This window comes from Hirundo rustica, chromosome 6 (assembly GCF_015227805.2).
Source record: "Hirundo rustica isolate bHirRus1 chromosome 6, bHirRus1.pri.v3, whole genome shotgun sequence".
Lineage (NCBI taxonomy): Eukaryota > Metazoa > Chordata > Aves > Passeriformes > Hirundinidae > Hirundo > Hirundo rustica.
Window position 1 is genome coordinate 41,698,123 of NC_053455.1, and position 25,961 is coordinate 41,724,083.

Sequence of the window (25,961 nt, forward strand, 5' to 3'; positions counted from 1 at the left end):
AGGATAACATAATTAATGTCATAATTAATGACATGAGAACAAAACATTTTCAAAAAGTAATGGAGTTATATACATTTATGAATTTGTTTCGGAGAATTTACTATTCACCTCTAAAATGGTTCTTTTAAAAATAAAGAACAAAGCATATTATTAACACATCAGTTCTGTTTTTCATTTTTGAGTTACATTATGACTTAGAGAGCTCTAATTAATGAAACAGTTAATAAGATAATCTTCTTTAAGCTTGTTAATACATGTTTTAAAAGCCCATGATTTCACTGAAGCACATACAAGTCACAGATTCAAATTTCAGGTGGTATCTCTGTGGAAACTGTAGCCAAAGAAGTTGAACTTTGTTCCTGACATTTATGTACTTCTGCTACACTGAGGCAACTCTGAGCTCCCTCCCACTTCAGATCATACTGTAGCTACTTTCCATTTAGCTGGTAAAATCTACCTTATCTAACTGATTAGAGCACTAATATGGCCAAAACCAAATGCCCATTGATTTAAATTTTACATGGAAAGAATTCTTTTCCTTTGAAAAAATCACTTTTGTGGTGTTCCTCTCTCCATAGATCAGATATATGTAGTTATTCTTTTCCAAGGTAAACATTTAGGTTTCCTTAGTACATGAAAACATAGTTTTTAATGTAGACTCAATTAAATTTAAGGAGCTGTCCAGACATTTGAAAAGCTAAGTTCTGTGGTAGAACTCTCATAATGAATTTTAATGTTATTATTTGAATTTTAATGCAGCGTCAAAGGAAAAAAAAATGCTGTTTCCCCTCTAAAAAAATTTGCAGCAGACATTTAGAAATATTTTTATTCAAATGTGGGAGGGATGGAGGGTCCTTCGTTTGCTTTTGTTCTTTTAACTCCTTCCCTGCAAAGACTTTAAAACTTCATAAAATTACTTGTGCAAAATTGCTGCATATTTCCTTCTGTCAGTAATTTCTCTTGATGTAAAAACAAAATCAATATTTATTCTTTATTGTAAATTTCAAAAGCAACAGGGATATTGTGTTTATTATTCTGAAAGCCATAAATGGAAAAAACTCCAAGAATATTAAGAAGAAACTGAACAGAGAGCTTCCAGATACACAATCAATAGGGGAGTTTTAACATACAATAATTATTAAAAGTGCTATTATTTGGATAAAAATTCGTGTAGGATATTTATCTAGCTCATTTTTCTATTAAATAAGTCTCAGTTAAACTTACAAACAAATATCATGCAGCCCTGTCTGCTCAGTCATGAACTATAGATATGAACTATCCATAAATAAAAATATTTTATTCCAAAAAGTATTTATAAATAACCTATACATTATAGGCAAAAGAATATCAAATCACATTTAAAGGTTTAGAAACATTTTTCAGGTTTTAAGGAAGATTTGAAACAGATTCTTTTAATCTCAATTTGTTTTCACAGATAACTACTTGAGAGCCTTAAAAAAGAACAAACTCCCCACAAAGATTCAACAATGCAAATTAATATTCCTAATAATTTTAACTATATCTACATCCACATGTTTTGTTAATTATTATGTACAGTATTAAATTTGAAAAAAAGGCTGTATTCTAGCTGCAGTCAGTTATAAGATAATATTATAACTTTCAAAAAGCTTTTTACATAATTTAACTTTAAAAAAAATGTTCAAATAATTTCCTATTAGCAATTTCAGAGTAAAAAATCTGTGTCAATAGAAGGAATATTTGTGAATGATGAACGAATTTACTTTTTTTTTTCTGCTTGTCTACAGAAAAATCAAGAACAATTTTTGAAAGAGGAAAAACATAACTTTTTAAGAGAAATATATTCAGTAAGGATGAGTAACAATTCTAACAATTTTGTCTTAAAGATATATGAATTACTATGATATAAAGGAATTCATGGGATAGTGATGAACCCCAAACTGACTTATGCTTACTGTTTACCCTTATCAAAGTATTTTCTTTTTGTACAAACTTTAAGTTTTAATCCTACCAAATATTTCTCTTCAAAGGTTGTCTCTGCCTACTATTTAAACAATGTATTTACTAAACTATAAATTTAAACTCATAAATACAAATCTTTTTTTTATGCCTGAAGGACCAAATTTGTATATTGTTATAAGAAGTTATTTTTTGATGCAAAGACATCTCTATTTTATTTTCTAATGCTGAAATTAAAATGTCAATTCTTAGGTAACTAAATTTTAGATTCAGCAGCTAGATTTAATTGTTTTAATTGTCAAATCATATTTCTACCTTTATTCTTCAAGGGCAGGGCTTTATTTCTTTTGCATCTTGTATATGTTAATGAAGAATCTAAAACGTCTAAGTCCTAAAAACTACTTAAAAACAGTAGATAAATAACACTGAATACTTTTTATAAAATTATCAGCCAATAGGCTACCAATAGCTATCTCCCAAAAGCTTTTTTTAACAGTATTTGCTGGTCCTTGTTTGCTTAGATTTTAATCTAAAATTTTTGTTACTTTGATTTTAAACAAACAGTGAAGTTTCATTATTTAGTATAATACTGAAGAGTTAATAAATTCTATTTATAAAACTGACATGAAATTCAGCTTCTTTTGAAGGCAAATGGAATTTTACCACTCATTTCAGGAGAGCAGAATCAGTCCAGAAGGATTTTAAATCCAATTGTCTCCTAACTTTTACCATATGAATTCAGTAAAAATTAGGAATGCTTATTCTCTGGACATATTTGATAATTTGTATACTTTTTATTACTTTTAGGAAATAAGTCCAGCAAAAGGGAAAAAAAAAATTAGCTGTTTTTAAGCTAATGTATACAATATTCCCACTTCAGCTTTTTTGTCTCTATATTAAGGTATAAAACACTGCTCTAAATAGATTTCACAAATACTTGTATTTATATCTATATTAGATAACTGAGCTTAATTTGTTTTATATTTAGCTGCATGCTATGTACTACTTTGGTTATTATAAGTCTAATTTCCCAGGATATAAGAAAATATCTTCCCTGAAAATTATTTCTGAACTGGATGCCACTTAGTATAAATATTCACTTTTTAAAAACCCTGCCCACTGAAATTATCTGTCTGGTGCCTGCAGTTCTAAAATGTTTCCCCTAACTTTTAATCTTTTCTAATTTTTAATTTCCTTCAAGTCTAAATTCTTGACAGTTAAGAGGACGTGTCTCTCTATGTCAATATTTTACAATATGTAATATATTTTAAAAAAAGCTGTATAAAGCTCAAGATTGTTTTTCCCCTGAAAGAAGTAATTTCAGGCAATATATTTAAAGGTAGTAGATATTTTACCTAAATTAACTGTGGCGGTCAAGAGACTTGTATGAAATTTCTCTTCATATGAAAGTATGGATTTATGATTCTGTGAAAATTATGTTTGTGGTAGACAGTGTGTTACCAAAGCAGCTTTGAAAGCTTACATAGTTACCTTCTCTGAATGTTCTGGCTACTTCTGGTCCTCCCTCATCTGGAAGAAAAAAGCTGGTTCCAAAGTTAAATTTGTAAAGTTATTGTTACAAATCAAATCACCAATTTCTTTACTTTAAAAACTCTAGTACTGTGCAAAATTTCCCTTATTTAGTTAAAGATTCAAGCTGCTTGTCTTGGAGATTTTAATTTTTGCAGAACTGATTATAGTGGATCCCAAACATACAAGAAAAGAAACTCAAACAAAACTACAGCTAAAGGCTTCTTTACTTGTTTTTTAATTAATTTGGAATACTTCAGGTTGTTTGATATATAATGCACTTGGAAACATGCGATTAAAAGTTTTAACCTTTACTTTTGATTTACAGCTTTCAAAACTTAGCTGTAAAAGCCAGGTACCAAAGGAGGAAGCATTGCAGCATTATCAACCAGAGATTTTGCTGGGGCCATATTATGTTATCCAGCACTCCTGGGAATAATTCTGATCCACAGAAATGTTCCTATTGAGTTCTTTGATACTATTTTCATGAATATGCCTAAGTATCACTAGAGGATGTAGGACTCAGCCTCTAAACAGCCAGCAGAAATTCCTTACTTTTTTCAGTAAGGAACAGAAAACATGTTTAGTCCTGATGTTGATCAAAGCTACTTTACAGGACAAAACTATTTTGGAACTAATTGTTTCGATCTAGCTCCCAGGATTTATAAACTCCTTCAGTAAGCAGTGCAGTTTAGTCTCATGTAAAGCTGCCTCTGAGCAGCAGCAGAGCGTGGTGCAGAACAGAGCAGGAGATTTGGGAGCCCCCAGGCTGGTGTGGTCAGGCACACAGCTCCTGCATGCTCAGGACTCAGGGCACCAGTAACAGCTGGGATGAAAGTTGGCTCCCAATCCACAAACCTACAGGTGTCAAATAGCGAGGGCAATGGAAAAGCATGGGAGGCTGGTCAAGATCAGGCCTTCGTGACGCACGCTCTACAACTAGTATTTCTGGAAAAATTAGTAGTTCTACCTATTTTACCTGTGACCTTGATGCCTCTAGTCTATTTGCTGTTAAGTCATAGGCTTCGCCTCTCCTCCCACAAAAAAGCAAGCTGGTAAGAAATTTTCCCAGCAAATACAGAAAGTGTGAACCAGGAGCAGAGAGGGAGAATTGGTGAAAACTCCTTTATATTATCCAAAATCAGGAGCTAAATCAAGATGCTCTGTTAAAGAGTTAGCAAATCAACCAGCAAAGCTCTCCACCGCTAGTTCTTTGAATTGCTGGAGTTGAAGCAAGTCTTTGAGAAGGTGCTGGGCAGGGAAGGGTTAACGTATTTTTTTGGAATGGTGTGACACTGATGGCTCTATTTGTGGTGACAAAGATAGTTATGGGCCCGATCAAAAAAAAAATCGTGAGCACTTAAAGCAGAGCAAGGGCTTGAAACTACACAAGACACAGCAGACTACACCTCGTGTCGTTTTGAAAAGCTGTTGCCAAAAATAAAGCTTTGATAACTTTTCCATTCAGAATTACCCCTTTTTGAGCCAAAAACTGTCTCACTAAATTAAAACAGAACATCTAAAATTTCAGTCTAGATGTGTAACAAACTTTTACTTAAGCGAGATGTGAAACTATTTAAAATGTAATTTGTAAGCCGTCCTATTTTAAACTTCTAAAAAGAATTTTAAAATGCATTGCTGGTAAATACAAATTAGGACTATTCAGGTGATTTTGAATATTTCCTTAATAGTAAATAAGGCAAGTTCAAGTTCACAGCCCATTAATCATTAATAAGGACAATTATTTAAACTAGAAAATGTACTTTTATACAGGTAAGGTAACTATTACAAGGTATGAAAAGAGTTAGTCCACTTAAGAAAAAGTACCTGCTCCACAGGTATTTTGAGCCATAGAGTTGCTGATTTTACCCTTTATCAGCCCTTTCACAGTAGATCATGTTAATTTAGTGCTTTTCTAGAAAAACTTCCCCCCACCCCCCTTTATAAGTACTTGCTTCCAAAGGGTTAACCAAACACCTTAATTCCAGGTTTTGATTTTTTAAAAAGTCTGTGACTGAACTGGAATCTAATGGTCACAGTTCGGTCTGTTGCCAGTGGCAGGGCTCTTCTGTGTATTCTGTGTGGCTCTCCCACTGACTGCAGTCTCAGGTACATCGTCTTTGCCGTGCTCTTGCACCCTCAGCTGCACAACCCAGCTATGAAAGTGACCAACCCAAGGGACCAGATGGGTGAGCAAAGACTAAGAGCTATCTTCTGAGAAATTAAAACATTCTGCATTAGGCAGAAAAGAACATTTTTATTACACTTTTTTTCACTAAAGACAACAGCCACTAACCAATTTTCAAAAACCAACAACTGAAACCTCAACACACACGTGATTTGTGCAAGGGGGTCTGATCACAAAATCTGCTTGGGGCATGGTCTGACAAAATCCCCTGAGGTCAGCAAGTGTTCTGTGATTAGCCCCCAGTGGCATTAACTCTTTACAGCAGGTTTATGGCACACATCTTACAGAGAAGTGACTGCAGAACACTCCCCACTCCTAGCACATGCATTCAGTTCCCTACACATAAATGTACCCTGTGAAACTGGAGTTAGGTGGTACACAGCACTGGCCCATGGTAGAAAACTTCCAAACATTTTGAGAGGAAAGGTCTCCACATTTTACTAAAGCCAAAGTTACCAATACGAACATCTGCAGTTGCAATGGGTTTAGCAATTTCTCTCATGTGTGCCAGTAAGAATTCAGATTCACTGCATGTACTTTTGTCAGTGACATGCTGGCTATTCCACTGTATGACTTACAGAGTAGGAATTCAGTCTGCCTGGGAAAGCATCATGACCTCCTAGGACTGGAGTGCAGAAATCTGACATAAATACTATGAGAGGCAGTAAGATGGAGCTTTATTTTTAGATTTTGGGGGCTGAAATATAGGTTTAAAATGTTTAAACTTTAGTTTAACTAACCGTTTAAAATGTTATCACCTAACACTGTGAAGTCACTCTGTGCCAAGGGCCAACATGACCTACACAGAGTCCCAGTCCAAGCCAGTGGATTGTTGTCTGTCTGCACTCTGCAGAAAAATCAATTTTCCCCTGGTTGCAATGAACTACAGATGTATGCAAAATCTTGTAAAGTTTTTTTTTTTACATTACTGCACTCAAATATCTTTTTATTAAACTTATCTCAAATAGGTTTTTTCATACACACTCTTTCCTTCAAGAAATGCAAAAAAAGGTTTTGCATGTACAATGTATTTTCTCTACTTTTTTTTTATATTAGGAAAGAGGAGATTTTATTAGCAGAAATTTTTCATATTATTTACTTTTTAGTCAGCATCTTGATACCAGTGCTTAAGGAAATGCTTAGCTATCAAATTACATGCAATTTAGGTATTTATTTACAAAAGCTGTATCACAAAACCTGCACTTTTCCCCTTTCTAGCAGAATTCCGCCAGAGCCAGCCCCTCTGAACCACCCCCCCCCCCAAAACTCCATCAACTTCACTGGCTGCAGGGGTACCACACTTTGCATCTGTTGTTAAGGAGGTGGGGGGGAAGCATGACAATGTCTTGTCATTAAAGCTATACAGAGAAGACCTGCTTACCTCAGTCTCAGTCCCCACTGATGGAACACATGGTTTTCTCTCATGGTAAAAGAAAACCTATCTTTTAAAATAGATCTGACAGGTAGTTTTACATTGCTTTTCCCAAAAAAGCAATGCTAAGGTAAATACTTTGGTTAAAGTATATGTTTTAAATAGGTTCCTTACCTTTGTTACTACTAGCACACGAACTGCTGAAGAAGAAGTTTTTACAAGTTCACTTGCATCTCACAGCCTGAAATATCTCAGTGTTGGTGTACTTTGGTCATGTTGAACACTGAAGCTGGACTGGCCAGCTTACTCCTCTGCCTCCCTGAGTTCCCAGGCTTCACACAGCCCAGGGCAGCAAACTCCAAGTCACTAAAATGGCCTTCTGATACTACTTTTTACAAATCATTGAAACAGTTCTAACTAATCTTCACTGCAAATTTAAAAATTTAATCTGCTGTAATCAAGAGAGTTGGATCTATTTTTAATAATTTTGTTGTTGTCTACCATGATCTATTTCACCCTGTTTGTTCTTAATCAAACATCCCTTCCAAATATTAACAAATGCTAAGCCTACAGTGAGATGTGGTCCTATGGATTTTAATGCACATATTGGAAACACTGCACCAGGTTTGTAAGTTCAAAAACAAAAAAATGGTCTTCTTTGACAGAGACTGTGTTAAGTGAGCTAAACACCAAAATACTGCTCAGTCTGAAAGAAAAACATATTTCCTACTGCAGTTAGGAGATATATGTTAAGGCTGCGTTATTTTAAAAGTGATAAAAGGGTTTCAAAGAGAAAGATGTTCCTTCCTCTTTTCTGTCAGTTTAAGTCTTGAATGATTCCAGTGAAGTGACTGAGGTTACTCAGTCTTTATATCTCTGTAACCGAAGGTCACTTACCAATACATCTCCTGGATAGTTTAATTGACAGACACGTCTTCTACTATTTGGTTCAAAGTTTCTGTACCTCTGTGGTAGCCAAAAATATATTAATTGGGAACAAAATGCCTCCAAATTGGTCAAAGTCCTTCTGTCCCACAAAGCAATGAATAGCTATATCAATGATTCACTATATCCTTCCCGTAAGTATTGATAATTATCTCCTTCCCAGCTCCCCAGATAAATACAGTGGATGGGATGTCCTGTGTTCATGAGTAAAGCCATCTTATTTTGGACAACCTTGCTATCTAAACCCTTTCACTAATTAATCAAAATCCATAGCTAATTTGCTTGCATGTTTCCACCGCTCCTGTGAGAAAAATTTTCCAGAAGCCTACACCTGTCTTGACTAAAGCCCTCCCCTCATTTTGAGCTTACATATTAGGATCACAAATTGAAATACAAATTAGGGAAAATCTCCAAAATAAAGATGTATCCTTCTGTCTCAGGACATTATTAATGGGCAACTAAGTAAAATTACGTTGTGAGGAATGACTGCAGAAATGCCCCTTGCTCCAGCATACATTTCCTACTTTGATGTTTTCCAAGCAACACTGATGTCATCCACCTGGAGTCCTGCCTAGACTGACACACAAGAGTTTTTACTGTAGTCATTGAGAATTCCCATCATGTATCAGGGCCTCTGTACAGCCCTGTACTTCTGATACTGCCAGTATGGCGCAGTCAGGGTGCCACTGGAAGTATGGGCACACTTCTTGTTGCCTGGTATGTGCCAGAACTCTCTTCTGACTCTAGAGCTGGGATATTTGGGGATGGGATTCAAAGAGGGGACAAATCTCCAAACACCTGCACTGTAGATGACATGTTGATACCACTGCAGAGTTAATCTTAGAAGTGCAGGAGGAAATTTTGTATTGAAGAAACTGAACAAATGTATTGGGGTGCTCCAAAAGGACTGTAACTTTCTCCAAGTAATAGCTATTTATCACATAGCCAGTAATGCTTTTTTCTTACAAAATTCTTTTTTTATATCTATCTATCTATCTATCTATCTATCTATCTATCTATCTCCAGGCCTCACTACAGAAATCCAAAGGCATTGGCATGAACACTGCGATAAAAAAAGGGAAGAAAAAAAGCTCTGGTATGTCCTTACACTGTATTATTTTCTGCACACAGAAAAGTAGTATGGCTCTTTGTAGTGCTGGTAGGAAATGTATAAGCCTTGATCCATTTCAATCAATTAGATAAATGTATCTATCTCTTGCTATACCAACCAGAATATACAAACCTTTCTGACATAGATCAGGGACATCAGTGACAAGGAACAAGCCATACCATTCAGAAATCAGATATTTAATGGCCACTAATCCTATCATAATAATTACAAAATAAAGTAATGATGAGCCAGAGTAAACAAAATATATAAACAAAAATGGCAAGGAAAAAATGCAATTAGAGTCTTGGGCTTGCTCCAACTCCCTTTTGCTGTGGGAGTTCTGATAGACTATTACCCCTATGTAATTAGAGGTTTAGGCTTAATCCAGTTCCCATTTCCTTTGGGGGAATTGGGATAGGCCCCTATGCCCTAATTTTCTGCTGTCTTGCCCCTTGTATACTTAGCTCTGTATAAGCACCTGTTTCATGTGCTGGTAACTCTGCATCATATTAGGGAATCACATTTCAAGACTCAGGTAAGAAAATAGTTCAAAACAGATCATCAATACCTCTTTTGCACTCACTTTGCATTAGCCTAAATTATTAAATGAAGCAATAAAAAAACCCAAGTCTTTATTTTTATTCAAGGTGCTGGAGACTGAAATATTTTTATTTCTGTTGCCATTAAAAAAAAAAAAAAAAAATCCTGGTTCTTTGAAAAACTATGTGAAATGCTCCCACTTCAGGAAGGTTATTTCACTTAACAAATTAAGTAGACAGAACAACTGATGAATATAATCTCTCACTTTGGCTCACCAGACAGCTCAAAGTGCCTGTAAAACATTTAGTAGGGATGCAATTTCCAAACTTGGCATCAGAAATTTAATGGTTTGTATTTCTAAGCATAAGGCAAAAGCAAACAAACAAACAAAAAAACTCTCTTAAACCAGTCTTGGCCATATTCTGTATTCCCCTAAGAAACAAAGGCCACCTTTCTCAGTGTTGTAATTTTGCTTTGTGTCTGTGTGAATGAGAGAGAATAGAACCGGTTTTGTGCAAGAATATGGACATTATTAAATTAAAATATCTTTAACGTTGGCAATCGTTACTAACCCCAATGCTGTCACAAGCACTCAGTGGTCAGCATTCTGTACACCAAGAATATGCTAAATGTCTGCAAACTAGTAAAAATGAACTTCCCTTGTATACACCCTTCTGCCCAGAGTTATTCACCTCTCCAGATCAGACCAAAGCCAGTTAACCACATCTTCATGAATGCATGCATACATATATTATGGACAAGCACAGGTCCTGACTAGGACATGTGGAACTCAAATGAACTCAACTATGTGCATTGACAAACACAGCTAAATGAGTGTTGTTATGACTTACACTGCCTTGGGTGAACTGGTAAAATGGATTGGATGCATGTCCAGACAGAAACACAGAAAAATAAATAGGAAACACTTCATCAACACACAGACACACATGCAGAGGACACACAGTTACGTATAGAGAGCATATACATTATGCAGGGATTTGCATCCTGGCTACATATCCCCGCATTACTGTTTGTCTGACCAAATCAGCCTGGACATTTATTTGAGCGTGAATCGTCCTTCTTCTCTTTCCTTTTTTTTTTTTTTTCATAGAGAGACCATGTACATATAATGTTTCAAAGCTACTGATTCCAATAAATGCATGCACACTTCAGTGTGTACATACCAGCACTTACACACACTCCAGAGAGAAATCCCTATTTTCCAGGAAAAAATCAGCTATTTTCCCCTGTCAGGCTCTTTCTCTCTATAAGCTGCTGGTGCTCAGCAGTAAGTGGGAAGGGAGAAGCAAAAATATCAGGTATTAAATAATAACTACTTGGATTACATTTATAGAGATCATTTATCCCCACTTTACTTCTTAAAAGTTTTATTTCAAAGTATGTCTTTCCATCTACAGCCTTGTCATGAAAGATCTGACTTGGAAATCTAAGCATGGAAGAGCAGAAATAATGAATCCTGTGGTTAGTACACATAAATTTGACTTCAAGGAACTGTGCTAATATCTTTCCTCTTGTTACTGATACAGTGCCACACATGCATATATCTCAATACAGATAAAAATATTTTAAAACATTGGTTCCTGAGAAGCTAATATGCTCCCCAGGAACTAATCCCAAACATACCTTAGAGGGCATGAAGAAAAGGGAGGAATAGAGTAGAGGTTCTTGAGAAGTGCAAAGGTTTTCTACAAGAAGACAACCAGTAGTTGCTGCTTGGTTCCACATAATCCTTGCCATTTTATTTTATCATCCTTTTCAATCTGTTATTGTGGACATTTCACTGGTAGATCTCCTTTGAAAATACTTGCAGAAGAAAACTGTCCTGAGGAATCTGCAGAAAAAGACAGTACCTGAATAGCAACATTAACTGGGAGTTGGTGTAATAATTTTGAGAATAGAGGCATCCTGGGAGTCAGTGCAGAGAAGAGCAGAATGAAAGGAGAGGACAAAGCAAGGGAAACAAGTTAGAGGAGCTAAGTTACATTCTTTAGAAGGCAAGACATATGGTAAAGACTGAGGTTAACAGTGCCCCTTCTCCTCATGCTGGTATAGAGGCCACATCAACATATTTTTCTCTGAAAAACACTGGAGCACCTATTGAAGGTCTCCTATGAAAAGATTTTGTAATAATAGACTGGTACCACTGAGGAGGTTATAAGTATTGCTGTCGCTCTCATAATTACTACAACACTACAACTGTTGTGGATGCTCTTGGAAAACCACAGTTAGTCTCACTGTGGTAGGATTGTACAGTCCCACAACAACTGGTGCCTCTACTCCAAAAGCAAACTGAAGGATAAGCCCAGTCAGAGAAAAGAGCTTGATAGGTGTAGTTAGGGTACTCAGTTTTGACAACAGGTATTAACTCAGGGCTCACCATAAGTTATTGACAAAGCCACATCATAGAACTCTTTGGTGGTTTCTCATTTGCTAAACAGGGAAAAAAAATATAGGTTTTTGTTGGAGCTTTTTTATTACTTTTTCATTTTCCCCATTTAAATGGGATTATTCCTCAATTAACCTTGGTAAAATGTTCAGGGATCTCCAAGCTAGCAGCACTACATAAGTAACAAGAAACAGGCAGCAGGTGCTTTAGTATTATAAAAGATAAATGCTCACACACAATTCACTGTCTAGCTCACAGTTTATACTAGTAAGTCTGTGTATGGGCTGGTATTCAGAGCTGTCAGTCAGTATCAGTAGCCAATATAGATGTATACTGTCCTATCTTAGTATAGATGTATATTGTCCTCTAAGATGTATAAGCCAAATTTCTACTCTAACTCCCTTTACCATCAGTTATTAAAACCTGGTGCTTAAAGGAAAATGGTTAAAAACAGAACAGTTTTAAGGATGTAAATGATAAATCAACATTTTAATTGTATGCATGGGGATTAAAATACATGTACATGTGTAAATAAAAAGAAAATCTTAGTGGATCATACTGACTGTCAATGAACAAGGTTGTTGATAGTTTTTGAAATTTTAATAGAGCCAGAGCCTTTAAATATTAGTCTTTTCCAGCAGGATGCACTGGTCTGATGTACTGTCTGATGTGCCCTTGGCCAGAATTATCCTTACAGACATGCAGTTCACACACATTATGCAGTGTGCTATAAGCTAATTATTTTCTTGGCTGCAGCCCACCCTCTAAGCCTGGGCATTTCAGTGTAGAAGGAATTCCTGTACATATGTCATTTGGAAAGAATCGCGAGGTCCTTTGGGTTGAATGTGCATTGATAGCTGTACACAAAAGGAGAAATAGATAATAGAAGGGTTATATTTCTGTAGCATTTGATTAGCTAAAAGGTGCTAATCTCAGAGACAGACTTTAGTCTTCTTGAGCTGTAAAGCAATTGTATGTACGGATGTGTGGTAGTACACTTTGCAACAGTTTTAGTTTTGCTGTTGGAACTCCCTCACAAAATTTACAGGTAAAATTATAAAGAAGATATATGATGGAATGGATTGTAAAGCATAATTGTTATAGTGCTTGGTTTGGGGAGTCTTTGAAATCCCCTAAAGAAAACAGGGAGACAGCTGGGCAGGATGCTGTTCTCGGGAAGGGATCAACACAATCCTGAGGAATCACTGAAGATGCAAAGAGTTTTTCAGTCTTGGTCATGGCATTTAAAAAACAGATGAGCTAAACAAGTCAAGGAAGCATGTTTCTGTTAAAACTGAAGTCTTTCTAAGGTCCCTAAATTGTAGTTATATATTTTTGATGCTTCTTGAAAATATATACATGCTTCTAATTTCAATCCTATTAACTTAGCAGTAAGGACATTTGCATCAATATCTTCCTGTCTAGGTAATTTAATTCCCTGTTTAAAAATAAATTCAAATTAGCAACAATAAAATAAAACACAAAAACTCCGTTGAACTCAAGCAGTTACAATAAACAACTCCCCCAGACCAATCAGGCATTGTGCAAAGTTATTGTTTCTTGAGGAAAGGAATCCTGAGAAAGGGGGCCAGCCCCTGTTCTCAGAAAAACCTCTGCTCTAATTCCCATTGGCCGAAAGGAGAATGGGGCAGAAAAAGGGGATAACAGGGCAAGGTGGATAACACCTGCCATGTGGGGAGAAGACAAAAGGTGGAATATTCCAGGCCAGCAGCACTGATGTTACCAGAGTTGCTGGGAATGCTTTATTCAATCTCATCACTGAACACTTTTAAAAAGAAGCAGAATTGAATCGTGACAGGCTTAAAGACACATGACTGCCTCAAAGCACAAATTTCTTAACAATTTCAGTAATCATTTTGCAATAAGTTTTGTCACTCTTTTCAGTCTCTCTGACTATCCGGTCATCATCTGCTTTCTGCATTGCAGTACAGGTCACCAATCTACAAGAAACAAAACTAATTTTCTAGTACTTGTTAGTTCTCTTTTTTTTTAATTACTGTGTACTAGAAAAGCCCTGATCTTGTTTTGGATAGCAAATCATTCAGAGGAAAGCTGAAATCCAAAAATATAAACAAAAACATTATCTGTTTCAGGAAGAAGTTCAATGAAATATCTCTACTTCAGTTGTTTTATTTCTAAAGAAAATCTTAAACCATCAAATGATAATGGAGGGTACTCTTTTGACTATGCTAAGGTAGTCATTGTATACTTGAGAACCAGAAGAAATTTTAGTAACGTATGAAACTATTGTAGTAATATAGTGCTTTAGGAACTCAATCTTAATTAGAAAATTGTAAAAAATAAACAATTGTGTCAATCGTTAATATAACTTCCCCCACCCACAACCCCCCAAACCAGAAAACAAACACATAAAGAGCTCTGTGCCTATACATGCTGGGATCTGTTGTCCAGCCACTACTGAAAGGAGGTTGAAATTGCACAAATAACCTTGTAAGTAAGACATTTGAAGTAGCTATGCCAGCTAAGCTACCAATCTGAAATCAGTCCATGCACATATGGACCGCAAGTTGTAAGCACTCTTTATGTATCCTGCACAAAATGAATCTGTCTGTAGATTTAGACAATCGTGTCCCATGTCAACATCACAAACCTCTTAAATAAATACCCTTAAAAATCACTTTTTTTTTCTTGTGAGTTTCAGCAAAGACATAAAAGGAAAAAGGAGACACAGGAAACAAACATCCTTTGAACCTCTAAGGCATGTCATAGAGGAGCAGCATGGTAGAACTGATTCTCAGGGCCCATGAGAAAGGAATGATGCAGGAATGGGCATTCATAAATCTTGTAACTACAGCAGATCATAAATCATGAGCTATAAGCTATTCTGCATCTACCTGTGGCCTGCAGAGGACTTTAACGACTGCCAATAACTGCATTTTCAAATGTGTACTAATCCCTAATGCTCATGCGTAACAGCCTTCAGAAGTGAATTTTGGTTCAAAGTTCAATTTGCAATCCTATTTTTTTTTTAACATATCCATGCATAAAAAAATTAAATTTTGTTTAAAAAACCCCATCCAGCTGCAAATTTCAGATCAGGACCAAGCCACTCATATAGATTTGGGGTTTTATTCAAATTGTGTCACAACTCTGGGGTTACATTTCTGCTGTTTGGGTATCTGGGGGGGTCTGTACATCTAGACAGACTGCTTCCAATGAGAAATATTAGAAGTTCAGAAATATCAATCAGAAGGTGGCTAAATATTTGTAGAGTGGAGTTGGCTGTTTTGGGTTGTTAGCTGGCAAGGTATTTTCCCGCAATGCATTTAAGAGCTATATGTTCTTTTTTTTCAAAATGTCAATGAGCAGATACATTTTTCACAAATTATTGAGTGAGTAATTGCCAACATACTTCTTCCCATGAGATTGCTCACAAGCTACTCACTAAAATGACTCTTGTGTATTTTAGGAATTCACCACGCATAGATTAGTATTTACAGGGTGTTGTTGGTCACCCCAATCACCTGACATCTTTTTTTTACTCTTGGTTGATAAACTTATAACCCATCAAAGGCTTCCCTAAGAGCTGCACGCAGACTTCCAGTTCAGGCATTCACAGGGATAGAGAAATGCATCATTGCATGTGACAGTTTTCCTACAGAATATCATCTAATGAATGTTTGTGGAAAGTGAAGGAATTGCCTCAATTACCATCAAAACAAATAGTTATATTCAAACAAAAGTTCACATTTTTTTTTCAACAGTCATCAGTTTTTATGCACTAACCTCCATTGACAGAATACATTTCCAGATTTTACAGATGAATACAACATTTGTTAAAACTACTCTAAAATTCTTAGTTTAGAACATAGTAATTCCAGTGCTGTATATCCACAGAAGCCCTAAATATACAGCATAAGAAATAACCATGAATATTACCTAATACCATTTAAAATGTATCAGAATTTGGGTTAATCGCCCCCCTTCGAGGGTGTGTTTGTTAACCTTACAACATTGCAAACTCAATGCCGTACCTTCTAACCTCCCCACAGGTTTCCCATTGATTTAATCATATAGTGACATCCAGACTAGAGAAGGATCCTCCATAAAAATATAGCACAGCTTTCTGAATAGTTTCCAAACAACAAAATCCAGTTCATTTTGCTAACTCATTGAAATAAGCAGACTAGCTCCCATGAGTTAAGCAGACGGCATTTGTCCCACAGAATATTTTACTCAACTATCAGTCTAACAGAAAGCCTCAGAACAGCAAAAATACCCGAGATATTTTGTTTACTTATTCAAGATAACTCTAGGAATTGATACACTCATTTGAGAATGTAGACACAATTTTAATATACTACGATGAATCTTCATGGCCCTGTATCGTCACTGGTTTGCCCAGGATATATCAGCATTTAATTAAAATATTGTCTTTTAGTTCAGATTTTGATCTGTAGATTTGTAAAATATTATTAACAAGAAATTTAAAGTCTTCTCAGTTAACAAAATAATCACCAGAAAGACACCTCTTCTCCTTGGCTAACAGCGAGGCTCCTAGACCACAGCCAACAAATGGTCTGACTCAGCGAGCAGAAGCTTGGTTAACACGCCTGGCCAAATTCAAGCAGAGCCTGCATCAGGCTACAGAAGAAGTTCATAATGAAGATGTACCTTGAAAGATTATACTGGCATAAAATAATTCTGGTGAAATTCTGAAGAGCCTACAAGGGATCAAAATAATCTGAATGTTCAAATCAAAAACTTTTGACCAAGTGCATCCTTTCAGTAGGACCCGAATTAGAGAGTCTCTGTGGATCATGGCAGCAAACTACGAGTCATAAGAAAAATACCTGAGAAGGTACTAAGCAATTAATTGTCTGCCTTCAATACCTTGGGGCTTTAGCAAGGGTTTTATAATAGATAATGTCCTTTGTGGTGGCACTAAAGTTTCTGGGAACAGTGGCCCAGGGACTATGGTGAATGTGACACAGGAATAAAAAAAGTAATGCCTTTCTGGCCTTACTGGTCACTCTCCCAATGCACATCTGTGCTGCCCCACTACATTACAAAGGAAGCTGACATTTGTTAATTAAAACAAATAATATTTATAGAATCCCTTTCCCTATCTTTGGGGAAATACAAATTTAAACACAGACAAATACAATCACAACAGCAAACTATTAAACAGCTGAAAATAGTAAGCTATTCCAGCATTCATCAGAATAAAATCTCAGGTTTGAGTGAAAAGACAAAGGGATTGACAAAGAGAAGGAACAGCAGCCCTTGTGAAAAGGATCAACCATTCCATCTTGTTGCTGTGGCAAAGTCACTCACAATTCACCTGCAAGTCTGCTGGCTGCACCTTCTCTGAAACATTAAATGGTGCCAGGGACACTACTGTTGGCACCTCCTCCAGTTTCTCGAAGAACCCTGGCATGGCTAAGGCCAGGACCGAACAGCACTCTCCCAAACAGATCCTGGGTGAGGACTGAAAGCTACCGTGAGCCAGTGACTGTGTTCTAGAAACATTTAGCATATGGCTGTCCTGTCTTGGGAGATCAAGACAGCATGGATACTAGATGTTTTGTGCCAGTTGACCTCGGTGCCAGACAATGGTCCAGGATGCATATTATTTACTAGCATGGACACAGCCAGTGATGTGAGCCTTCAAGATACATGGTGCCAGGTCTGAGGTGCCTCTCGGTGAGCTGCCAATTTCCTTTTCTTTAAGGATTTTAAAGCTATATGCCTAGGATTTGAAAGAATGTAGGGCGATAGGTGTATGCTCTGTGGCAACTTTAATCTCCTAGATGGCTTTTGAAAATAACTGTATTCTAGTAGTTCCTTTCTCTGCTGACCTGATAACATCAGCACACCTCCCAGACTGCAAATGTTTCATGGCTTGGCACCATGAGCAGCTAAAACTCTGTGTATACAACTAGTAAAGACAGCAATACAGTTCTGGGGAAACTGGGGATGGGGTGGTAAAAGAGAGTTTCAGAAAATGCCCTTGTTGGCAGCCAGAAGTGCTCCAAGTTTTACAATTTCCCACCATTACTCTAGCAGGATTCTTCCCTCTCCTCAATAAATCCTTGATGCTGAGAAGAGCCTTTGTGCCTAGAAGGCTGAACAAAACTGAGGGGGCTAGAGGCCGTTGTTGAGTGACTTTGGGTACTCTATTTCTGCAGCACTGACTAAGCCAGGGAAAGAAGATGTAGAAATGCGGATAGGATCGGGGTGAGCTCTGTACCACTGGGACTTACTGATCGTCACTGCAAACCATTAATAAACAATATATACATTTAAGATATAATTGTCATCCAGTGGAGCAAAAAAGCATCTAGACAGGACAAGAGGAAATATTTCCCAAGGCTGAAATTTCTCTGATTTTACTGAAGAACAGAACCTCTGTATGAGCAAGTACATGTGAAAGCACAGAAAATCACAAGCAAGACACAAGCCTTCCCGGCCATGGCGACAGGTCACCAAAACCAAGTAAGTGTCCAGTTTCTGTATTTCTAAAACAGTATATGGAAAATAGGACGTTTGATTCATTCGGATTTATTCACAATAAAACACATCCAAATAACCGTGCCCATTTGTAGGCACCTTATTTGAACATTTACATGAGCTAAAGAGATCCATACTGTGCTTTATTATTAACTAAGCTGTTTTACACATGTATATCCAGATGGGTTCCTGTTCCTTACAGCTTGTACTTTTTAAGTGTATTTGATAGAAAAAGATGGAAGAGAACGGAACAATGCATGTTGAAAAGACAAACACGTCTCTGTGTTGGTCAAAAAAGTGACGCTTTGCTGCTCTGCCAGGGAGGACAAAGAAAGAAGAGTTATCTATGAAGAGTTACCAAAAGTATGGCTTTCATGTCCCTTTATGGAGAGACATGGTATACATCAGACCTACTGCCCAGGAAAGTACCTCTGTATTAGAGCGGTTTAGTCATAACACAGTATAAATATTTATTCTAAGGCAAAGATGACAGTGGTTGAGTTAGTTCTAACCAGACTAGTGATTTCTGTAGTATTTAACCACTGATGAACCTGCTTTGGGTTTTTGGAATATCTTTTCTTCCTGTGATGCCGCTACCTTTTTCAAGGTGGGCAAAACTCTACAGTGATATCAAAGTGATTATGGGACACATTCTCAACAACAAGCAGGGGACCAGAAGGAAACTGCAAGCCAAAGCATTAAGTATGACTGCAAAATCTTGTAGAGACTGACTAGAGAGTGAGGTAAGGCCTGACAAAGATGGCAGCCAGACAAACTCCATGATGGACACCACCATGTCCTGCAGTGTAAAACTAGCAGGCAGCAAGTATGATTTCCATTCCAAACCCACATCTAATCTAATGAATAACAAAAGCCTGTGCTAGGAGTTTTTAAGAAGGAACAGGAAAAGAAAAACAATGAGCTCATGCCTTCTGACCTTGCTTGGTTTTAGTTTGGTTTCCTATGGCAACAAGGCTTATGATCATGCTGTGTGTGTGCATGTGTGTGTACGTGTACATGGACAAGACAGACAGAACGTGACCATAAGGGTGGTTAATACCTGCTGAATGCACTGGTACTTTATAGTCAGTCCTGGCACTTAAATACAGGTGTCAATGATAATTGAGTTCCTGCAGGTTTTGTGGAAACAAGTGGACAGCAAGACTTACAGAGACATGTAAATGTTCCAGGTTGGACGAAAAGGCTGCACTGTGACTGCATGCCTTATTAGGCACTGGAGAATCCACACAGGAGATGGCAGCTATGAATGGCTCAACTGCAGGAAAAGCATCCATCAAAATTTACAGCAAGGCATGAAACAATGCCAGGAAATCAGCTTTTTCATGTCTGGAGCTATTGTACCTAAGACATTCAGGGAACATTCCTTTTCCTATTTTCCCTGATGAAAGATACAGGCACGTGCCCATTGCTGGTCTTCAGGAACCTGATCCTGATTAACAACAAATAGACAAGAATTTTTAATTTGGAATTTTCTTAAAGACTGTGGAACGTCAATAGCCTCATAAATAAAATGTCTTGTGGGACGAGTAAGAATCAAAGATCTGATGACCGCTTTCTAAAAAAAAGGGCCAAGAAACATCATAGGCAGCTTAGCTGGGTCCTTTAAAGACTTCTGAGAAAAAACACAAGTGTTGACTCTTGTTGATATTGTTAAGTGTCTTCCAGATAAATGACAGTTAATTTCTGGTCAGTGTGGTTTGGGAAGACCCACCAGAGGCTTTCCACTTATCCTTGTATACAGCCCTCTGACACAACAGGCTGCCTTCTTTCTTCTCAAGAATTTAAAAAAATGGAGAGACCAAATCACTGTTCCAGACAGGACGCTTCAGAAACTATCAGAAAGCAAGATATCAGATGGTATCACCAAGATACACTCATAAAAGAAGTGAAGAAGAATAAATGTCTGTATGCCAATCTCCCAGAACTGGTAACCAGCTGCCTAGGATCAGTCTACCCAAAACTGTGCTAGCTTGTTTGAAGCCTCCATTTTGCTGAAATATGTTTCACGTAAATACTACATACCATTTGAAAAAGAGATGTCTGTCCAGGTTTATACTGGACAGCTGCGGGACCCTGGAGGAGGACCTGGACGTCCTGCTTACTAATGCTCTATTTGAATCACAGAACCTAGCAATTCATTTGGGTTAGTCATATTTACAGGACAGAGGAGCAAAGCCATTACATAGCAGTTTGAAAAGGGAATGATGGCCAATATTACTGTCACTCATTTCATCAGACAGTCTTCTGTACTATGAAGTTCTGCATGTGAGTAAAATCCTGTAAAAGCCAAAATTGCCATTGTCATTGCTATGTACTATTCAATAGCTATCGTGTTTAACTCCAAAGAGACTGCTGTCTACGCCTGATGAAATCATCTCTCTATACATTGGCAGATCAATTTGGGATCCTCTGATCTGGAAGTCACTCCAGAGTCATCTGAAAATAGTCTTTTTGGTTTGGTTCCAAGTCAGATGTGAGATGTTAAAATCTTCCCTCTCAATGCCGTCACGCAATATATGAGTATATCTAAGGGCAGAATTTGACTCTCACAGTTTTTCTTAATTTCACTACTGTAAAAACAGTATTTCTTTTTAACTTGATTATCATTTCCCAGGTAGATATATTTGTCATATTTGCAAACATGGCTTCTAAAACACTGATTTTCTTGCTTCCTTATTTATCATTGACTATATCCTCAGATCCCTTTTCTCTCATTGCAGAAGCTTCTGATTACATTATAAATATTCTCCAAGTTGTGAAATACTCTTTTTATGTACCTCAGTCCTTCTGCTTTTACACCATACTCCTCACGTCTAAAACTGATACTGATTGCATTAAATTAAGTACGAGCAGTATCAAGAACCAAGCAACTAGCTTTTTCTTAGTTAGTTTTTAATTTGTGGCTGCAGTTTGGAAGGGGTGTGGTGAAGGGGGAAAAAAGGCCTAAGTAATCAAAACAAATTTCTTAGTGAAAAAACACAGCAGTCGTAACAACTCTATATAAAACCCAAAAGGCTGATAATTTGATAGCATCTTTAAAAATCCTTTTGATCCCCACAAATTTTAGAAATTGATTCTTTTTTTTTTTTTTTGCAATTTTGTCAACCAGGTTTCATAAGATGGGAAGATTTTTAGATGTTTGAATGTTACCTAAAATTTAACTAAATCAGGAACAAAAGTTTCAACAATCACAATGATTAGATTTGATTAAGATATCAGGTATTTAGGTTAACTTTATCATATGGCATCAAATGAGGCAAACAGCTTCATTTGTGTTACCTGTTCCAAATAGTCCATCTCGTGAAATACACTGTCATATTTCTGGATGATCCTGGCAGGCATGTGTAATTAAAAATAAAACTTGGTATCTGTAGCCCTTCCCTATCATCTCCTCCATCCAAATATCTGCAGGTCCCAAGCCTGCAAACACATACTTGTTTGAGGAGCCCTGCTGGCTTAGACTACTCACAAAATTAGACTTACTCATACGTACAGAAGTGTTTATAGCCTCAGACCTGAACTCCCAAGCTTGCAGGAAAGACTAACCCAAATACTGACTGCTCAAAACAAGATAACTTCAGTACAGAGTATTTAGTGTTTTGGATAATCAAGGTAAAGTTACAGAGGGGAAATTCTTATTTGAAAGGTAAGATATTTGGAAGGAAAATAGTAGTACTACGTGTAGAAATAGAGGATTAGAATACTACAGAAATGAAAATCTATTTCATATACTGTCCAGAAAAAAACAGCAAATAAAATACCAAATAAAAAGCAATAATTGGGATGGTCAGCAATAAGTGACAAGTAAATAAATTGTTAATTGGTAGTTTAAATGGAGGGGAGAATAAAAATCCAGCCTTTGCTCTCAAAAGCAAAATGTTTTTATATTTTTAATTTCAGAATTAAAGAGAAAAATATAACTGCTACCATGGAGTAAATATCAAAAGAGGATTAACATTTATTTTTAATATTCAGATTCATTTAATAACATGTATATTAACCGGTGAGAGTGATAAAATGGCAGTATGCTGCTCTGACTTTTTTTTTTTTTTTTTTCCCCCCCTGATTCATGCTTGTTTAACATTTAGTTTCCACTACTACTGCAATGGAATTATTTTCTTTCCTATTTGGGGGTCACATTCATATTAAAAAAAACCCCAAAACATCCTAAACCTGCTTTTTTAGTTATAAATATGCAGGGGAACTTCTGTTTGGACATGACTGAGCCAAAACCTGCTTCCTTTCTGTATCTGAATTGTCCACATAAAACCAATGGGCTAGGTCCTGCTTACATGTCTAAGCAGAAAATTCATTGGACAGAGCAATATGGATTTGACTGTTACCTAAACATGCAATTAGTTTCTGTTTTACTAGCTGTAGCAGTCATTATGCTCTTTATATATCAATAGCTCCCTGACTAGCTGTAGAAAGAATAACAGAGTAAAGGTTTAAATTTTTTTTGTTTCTTTGTTTGTTTATTCTCAGCTTCATTATAAATTTGGATTTTTAAATTTTTTTTTTTTTCCAAGAATGCAAAGGAATAATACTCCTGGATGCAAAGGAATAATACTCAAGGCTAATTTTCAATGTGAGTTTCTGCTCCAGCCACTCAGATAAATCCTTTCATTTACTGGAAACAAGACCATGGTATATGTATAAAAAGTGAGTTACATTTAGCCTTGACACATATGGGATTGGAAACTGTACCGTGACTAAAAGACACACTTATCTTTCACCCCCTACAAAAAACATTGTCTTGCCTCCATGGTGGACCCTTAACTAAACAGATACCAAGTAAAACTTTCATTACAGCTTACTTATACTAAGCAAATGGGCTTCTAAAGCAACTACTTGGAGACATCTTTAAGGTCTCCATTACAACACTACCTAACTTTAGAATAAATGAAACAAAGCTGCTAAAATATTCCTTCAAATAAGAAGTCAAGCCTGCATTTATCATGCATCCAGAACTTTTAATTTCAAAAAGAGCCCCCAAGTACTTTTGCTATTTTTTTGATGTTTAACTTTTCTTTTTAGCATATCGTTTGCTTCCTTTTTGTTCATCCTCATTAGACAGATTAGCTCAGTCCTTGACACAGCAGGCACTGAGGCCAGCTGCTGGCTCAGCTGAGCAGTACTGGCCACCAGAGCTCCAAGGGACATCACACATTACACACCTGCCTGTTTACCAGACTAAAACCCTCTAAAGTTAAAGACTATTTGGGACAAAAGATCAGGCCCAAATATATTGCATTTTTCATTTGACCCAGATTTTCTAACAGGCTGAGCTACTGTTGTTGCAGGGCAGTGGGTAGGGCAGCAGAGCATTGTCTGGTAGCAGAGCCACAGGTGGCCCCAGCAGAATGGTGCACATCCCCTCTCCTGCCCCCTCACCCAGTCTGACACGCTGCCACAGCCTCACGTGTCTGCTGGACTAAGACAGTGAGGGACTGGCTTCACATATGGGTTTCACCCTGGTTTGATGCGTAGATGACCAAATGCTCACATTTCATCATGCTCTACTAGCACTATTTGCATTGTTCAGAATGCCCTTAGATCCAAAATCTTCTATTCACTCTACTGAGTTTCTGTTTCTCAAATTCCATGCTGTTCAGGGCTGCTAGAAATTACAGAGGACAAGTTGACTTGTTTCCTTCTTCACGCCTTTTCTCAAAACTCCATTAGACCTAACTGTGGTTACCTTTTGGATACCAGAAAGCAGTACCTCATTTATTCTTAGAGTTGGTAAAGAAAGAAGTGCTGTATAGTTTGGGGACCATCTATATGGTTAGAAAACAATTGCCTGAAATTTCAAACTTGCTTGTCGGAGGTTAGGCTCCTAAACTAGGCAGCAGGAAAGGCAAGTCAATTAAAAAAAAAAAAAAATTGTAAATCAAAGAACAATTATTTACTGTAATACATTACACACAGATACTACAGCAACCTATGAAAGAAAACATTCTTTTAAACTCTGTAATTAAGCAAGGGGACTTGAGTAAGAAAATGTGGATAATGAAGTTAGCAGGTATTGGCCGATATTTGCTTTACCACATGGAGTGGGGCAAAAAGAAAAAAAAAAAAAAAAATCTCTTCTGATTTGTTAGACACTTTAGATATGTGCTCTTAACTTCTCAGTCCCTGTGCCAGAGACATCACGGTCTGCTTCCAAATAAAAATCGTCACATGAAGTGATCACCAAATAATTTTGACCTTCAAGAACAAATTAAAATGGAAAAAACCAGCAAAAATTAATCTGCCATTTCCCCCCATGAAGGTTAGATGATGGCTATCCCCTAGATATTAAAAAAAAAACCCGAAAAAACACCCCAAAAACCCCACGTGTGCACAAGGAGGAGACCACTGCAACACAACTCCTCCCATGTGCTACCTCAGGGACATGTGCCTACCTAATACATGCACAAAGCCACAGTAAAACTACACAAAACATGGGGTTTTCTATAGGATGATACATGAATAAAATTTACACGGCTACACATGCACACACATACACACAAATCCTAATGGCTGTTACCCTCAAATAAACAAGGCCACTGAAGGGACTGATACAATTCTTATTCAGTTAGAAAACAGCCCTTAATTTCAGTGGGATTTGGATCAGATTTGGTTAAACTTGGTCAGGACTAGGTATGCATTTTATGGATAGTTATGATCAAACACATTTTCAAAGCAACTGTTCATGAAATCCTTCTCCAGCATAGCTGTTTCCCTGTATAGGAGAACTATGCTGTAGTTTCATGAACAAATTAAGATTCTATGATTCTGTCCAAATACCTTAAAAACAAATTACTTAAGAACAGATTAATTTGATTCAATTTGTTATTTTGAGTTGCTGTATTTTTCCTGTATTTTTAATGCACATATGCCTACATATATGCACATATACCTGGTCCTCCACATATAGAGTTCTACTCTGTCAGTTCAAATCAATACAAGAAATTCCTCTAAAAGGAATGAACCAAGAGACTGATTTAGTTAATAAGAGTGAATGACCATTACTTAACTGAGAAAATGCTAGCTAAAATTTCCCCTATGGAGTATGGGGAGTACAGGGGGACATGCTTATGTGGTACCAGTGACTTACATGGGTGTTAGACAATGTGGGGCAGGGAACGGACAGACTGTGGATTTTTATACATCAGAACACCCAAATTACTCTGAGAAGAAAAAATAAAGATTAAATGCAATGTTACTTATGCAGAGCAATGTTTTCTTCCATTTCAGCCTCATCTGAATTTTCTGATTTTTTTCCAAGATTGTTTTTCTTGCATGTAATACCTGCTTAAATTTGGGGAGAATTAAAATACCTAAACCATGAGGTTTTGCTGTATAGAAATATATATCAACTGAAAAAAATAAAGGGATGAATATGCCTCAAAAAAAGAAGCCAAATAAC

The 25,961-nt window shown here is 36.8% G+C and overlaps 1 long non-coding RNA gene across 1 annotated transcript in view; it reads right to left on the bottom strand.

Annotated features, from left to right (window-relative positions):
• Positions 1 to 25,961, bottom strand: part of LOC120754309 (uncharacterized) — a 57,394-nt gene that overhangs the window by 23,039 nt on the left and 8,394 nt on the right. Inside the window, exon 2 of the long non-coding RNA XR_005701378.2 lies at positions 11,269 to 11,476. This is a non-coding gene — a long non-coding RNA (uncharacterized LOC120754309). The remainder of the gene's footprint in view (positions 1 to 11,268; positions 11,477 to 25,961) is intronic.